The sequence below is a fragment of the Pteronotus mesoamericanus genome, unplaced genomic scaffold (genome assembly GCF_021234165.1).
Source record: "Pteronotus mesoamericanus isolate MK-2021 breed Mesoamerican mustached bat unplaced genomic scaffold, CSHL_Meso_final scaffold_174, whole genome shotgun sequence".
Lineage (NCBI taxonomy): Eukaryota > Metazoa > Chordata > Mammalia > Chiroptera > Mormoopidae > Pteronotus > Pteronotus mesoamericanus.
In genome coordinates, this window is record NW_026555309.1 from 927,554 (window position 1) to 932,746 (window position 5,193).

General features: G+C 39.9%; 1 pseudogene; it reads left to right on the forward strand.

Moving 5' to 3' along the window:
* Positions 1 to 1,537: 1,537 nt before the first annotated feature.
* Positions 1,538 to 4,785, forward strand: LOC129084115 (40S ribosomal protein SA-like; annotated as a pseudogene).
* Positions 4,786 to 5,193: the final 408 nt, after the last annotated feature.

Genomic DNA, 5,193 nt, shown 5'->3' on the forward strand with positions numbered 1-5,193 from the left:
TGAAACAACTGTGTGTGTCCTTTATAGTTACTACCTTCATCCACTCCAGGACCAATTGCAAGAAGAGTAACAAAATGCAAAGATCCATGGAATCGAATAGCCCTGGAAGTAAGTTAGGACTCTGGCACTTAATCATTGTGTGACCTTGAGCCAATTACTTAAACTCTGTTTTTTTCACCTGTAAGTTAGAGATAATAATAACTCTCCAGAAGAATTTTTATAAGGATCCCTGGCCAGTGTGGCTCAGTTGGTTGGAGTGTCATACCATAACTAAAAGTTTGTGGGTTTGATTTCCAGTCAGGGCATATACATACCTAGGTTGTGGGTTTGATTCCCAGTTCCAGCTCATAAAAGAGGCAACTGATCAATGTTTTTCTCTCAGATTGACGTTTTCCCTTCCTCTATCCCTACAAGCAATGAAAAAAAAAAAATTCTCAGGTGAGGATTTTTTAAAGAAAGAATTTTTATAAGGAGTTAAGGTAAAGCCTAACATGTGGTAGCCACTTTATAAATAGTAGTTTCGTTTTAAATGTTCTAATTGTGAGGGCATGCTAAGATGCACAGGCTACCTCAGAAAAAAAAAATTGCTAAATAGCTTCAGTCACGAGTGCTCTGAGCAACTGAAATTATATTAATTTCCATATATTGAACAGGTCTGTGAAATCATCAAATAGTGTAAGCTATGTGCTCACTTCATTAAAAATAATATAGAAGATGGGTTCATTCAAGTACAACTTGATAAAACCTGCTGACAAAAAAATCAATTTGATACATTTTAATAACATTATTTTATGATCTATTACAAAATGTCCATTTATGCAGGAATACTACTAGGGCTGGGGGGGATGTACATCTTAGTGTAAGAAATGTAATTTGTTTCTAAAAGGCAGGATGTAACACTTGAAGTTTGAAGAAAGAATGTTACTTTCGGATTTTTAAAAAAATCAGAAAATAAGGAAATGGTGAGAGGGCTGTTCTAAGTACTGGGCCTCTTCTGGGCTCCACATGAGGACGTTGAGGGAAGTTGCCATTTTGCTGGCCAAGACATGGGTGGACAACTCTTCTAACCATCTGGAAATTCAGTTTTTAAAATTGTTTTTCATGGCATTTTATTTTAGGTGCTAAACTTCAAATATTTGAATTTTCAAATGAAAGGGGATAGCTTTTCATTAAGTTTGGCTTTCACCTGTGCTCAAACAAAAATGAGCCAGAAAGACTAATTGAAATGTACTTCATATTGAAAGAAATGCCATTTATCTGTGCAGTTTAAAAAAACTTGATTTTTTTTAAAAAAAAAATTGTAAATAAGCAATGAATTCTAAGGCTGCTAAAACTGATTATTGATCTGGCCATTTTCTTCCCAGAATGCTTTTCTGAATTTGAACTACACCATTGTTTCATTAATAAACAGACAGACAAAAGAGTAACAAATAAAGCCATCGCTTGATTCAAAGTTGCACAGTAAACGGGTTTTTTTGTTTATTTTTTGTTTTTTCCTATAGAATAAGCTTAAAATCTGAGGTTGAGATAATGTATGATGGGAGCACAGAGTGTAAAAGAGGCTGCTGACCCACCCGCGTGGTTTAAAGATAAGCCTACCATCAACACCCACACAGTTAGTATCCCGGGAATATTTGAGAGCCTCATTGTCACCAAATAAAAGCACCTTTCCTCTTATTTCATCACATGATCCCCACATTTTTCAGCATTATACATTTCTGTCACATTAGATATGAATTTAGCTAAATAGTTAGTGGACAATCAAAATCAAGCATATTTTCTTTTTTTTAAGCATTTGAATAATACATGCAAAAGTTAGAGTAGGTCTAATTGATAGTGGCATGGTAAGATGATCGCTGATGTTTACCCAATGGTATTACTTAGACATATTGAGGAGAAGCCAGGACACCTTCCACACATTTCAATAGGTCAATGTATAGACAGAGTCTTCTTTAGGAGATAAGAAAGTCACAGTCCCTGGAAAGCTACATTCCTGATTCAGAAGCAAAGCTCCTGCAGAATGATTATGTAAATAGAGGCAGTGCCAACTCTATAGGCACATCTTACTGATCCCTCCATTGATACAGCACAGAGATATTTTAACAGTGCCACTAGAAGATTTCCAGGAAAATGGTGAAGTTGGTTATTTAAAATCTTCAGTGCTTAGAAATGTTGTTGGATAAAAGAGCCTATAAAATCCTTGGTTATCACCGAGAAAAGCAAGGGAATATGCCAAAAGGAAAAGGAAAGTGAAAATCGAAACAACAGAGGGGAAGTGAGTCCTGGAGATTCCCTAGACCTGGTGAAGTTAGGTTTCCTGGTCACACAAGGACCAACTGCAAGGCCTTGGCCTCAAAGATAGGAAAGTAGGCACTGATCCTTCACTGACCCCTATTAAGGGCTCCATATCGTGTAAAAGAATATAATAGGAAAAAATTCAGTCTACAGGCACAGGAAAAAGAAAGGATTTCTTTATGTTTTTGTCCAGAGTTAAGATGGAGATAGAGAAAAGTTGGAGGGGAACCTTATCTTCATTTTGACTGGAGTTTCACTTTATTTTTACGGGCTGAGAACCCACAAAGTGAGAACATAAATTCCTCCAGGCTGGTAATATTTCAGGGGTACCTATCAAATGCAATTCAAAGCATTTTTAGAGGAACACTATTTGAATCCATTTTGTATATGATCTCCACCAGAAAAATTACTATATCTACTTTATTGCTGAATGATTTAACTTGATGAACACAAATGGTTCTCAACTTTTATTAAGTGCTAACTAACATTCCTGTGGGAAGCAAAAGGCTTCCTTCCGCAAGTGCTACCAAAGCAGTAAAACTCAACAAAGGTAAAGTGTCTCCATGTTCTGGATGAATGGTGGAATGAAGATGGTCTCAAAGTTTGAAACATATACACACAGACACACAGACACACACACACACACACACACACACACACACATCTAATTTTAATTCCCCTCCTCTTCATGAATCACTGATTAAATATTTAATATGTGAGAGGAGTTCTTGGAAGCTAAATTGGGAGAAATCGACTGAGCTCACAGATTCCATCTTTCTGTTTTATTTCTTCCTTTCTCATCTCTTCTTTCTTCTTCCTTTCTTTTTGAAATGTACATAAGCAGTTATGAAACAGGCACTTAGTGCATTTGTTTCTCATTAAATATGACCAAAATGATGGCAGTGGCAACGGTGGTGGAAAAGATATAGAAGTATGTCTCCACAGTTTAAACATTTGATATTTTTGAAGTGGTGTTTATTTTGGAAAGAGGTTGATGTAAAAATCTAAGTTCATGGGTTCAATCCAAGGAAAAACTAGTTAGCCTTACCCTGGCTCACTGTGTGAGAACCTCCTTGTATTCCTTTTCTTTCTCCTTTCTTTCTCTTTTCTTTCTAACTAACTTCATCAGAAATGATTCTAAGACAACTGACTATAAGTTAATAAGAAAATTGCAAATATAGAAACAGAAATGAAGAAAACAATAACAAAAAAAGCCAAATGTGAGGCTGGCACCCAGAACATGCACAGGGAAGCCTAGTTCTCATTCTCCAGTTAGAAGACAATGCCCGCCCACGCACCCTGCTTTCCCAGGGAATCAGACCAAAAAGCATGGACTGAATCAACTTTAAGGTACATTACCAGGTGTGTGTCTGAAGCATCTATTCTGGAAAATATAACTAAAATATGACTAGTTCCTGAAGACTTTTCCTATACCCACATTAAAGCATCTTGCTCTTCCTCCACTTCCCCCAAAGGAAAATTAAACATTGCAATCATAAGCACAACTTAAGAAAAGTCCTCTTTAAAACATACATTTGTCTTTCCACATTAGCTAGAGAGGGGCCCATACGGCGTTGTTCTCGGTTCCCACTTAACTTACAGGGAAACTTTCACAGTGTCCGGAGCCTTTGATGTCCTGCAAATGAAGGAGGAGGGTGTTCTCTAATTCCTTGCAGCAGGAACCCACTTAGGTGGCACCAAGCTGGACGTCCAAATAGAACAGTACAGCTACAAAAGGAAAAGTGATGGCATCTGCATCATAAATCTGAAGAGAACCTGGGAGAAGCTCATGCTGGCAGCTCATGTCATTTTCGCCATTAGAAACCCCACTGCTATCAGTGTCACATCGTCCAGGAACACTAGTTAGCAAGCTGTGCTCGAGTTTGCTGCTGCTCCTGCAGCCACTCCCATTGCCGACCTCTTCACTCCTGGAAACTTCACTAACCAGATCCAAGCAGCCTTCTGGGAGCCGAGGCTTCCAGTTGTTGCGAATCCCAGGGCTGACCACCAGCCTGTCACAGAGGCATCTTATGTGAGCCTGCTTACCAGTGCTCTGTGTAGCACAGACTCTCTGCACTACAGGGACGTTGCCATCCCTTGCAACAATGAGGGGGCTCACTCAGTGGGTCTGACATGGTGGATGCTGGCAGGGGAAGTTCTGCGCATGTGTGGCCCCATCTCCTGTGAATACCCATGGGAGGTCATGGCTGATCTCTCCTTCTACAGAGATCTTAAAAAGGTTAAGAAGGAAGAGCAGGCAGCTGCTGAAAAGGCTGTGACCAAAGAGGCATTTCAGGGTGAATGGACGACTCTGGCTCCGGAGTTCACTGCTGTGCAACCTGTGGTCGCAGACTGGTCTGAAGGTGAGCAGGCGCCCTGTGTGCCTGCTCATCACTTTCCTGATGAAGCCTGGGACGCTGAGCTGCTACTGAAGACTGGTCTGCTGTCCCCACTGCGCAGGCCATTGAGTGGGGAGGAACAGCCACCTAGAGGTCTTAAGGTGTTCTTCCACAAACTAAACAGAGTGGAAATAAAGTTGACAGGCAAAAAAATAAAAGAACATATATTTCCTCCCACAAAAACCCTCTCACATACCAGACACCACAGCTCACCCTCACTACCCTGTCAGCAGCCTAAGTATCTTTCTCTGTCATTTTCTGGATGGGCTTAAGCTCTGAGGACAGTGTGCCATCTAACAAGTGGTAGTGACCTCCAGTGTGTAGGGAATAGCAACATTACATCCTGATATCCTAAATGTGGCGTTGTATTGTACCTACCTGTGGAGATGTCTGGTAATGTTCTATTTGCAGTAGGTGCCTAATCAAACTCAACGAATTTTTCTTTCAAACTTACTAAGGCATGGCACTGAGATCATGCCATGGGAGAGGTGTTTGGGTC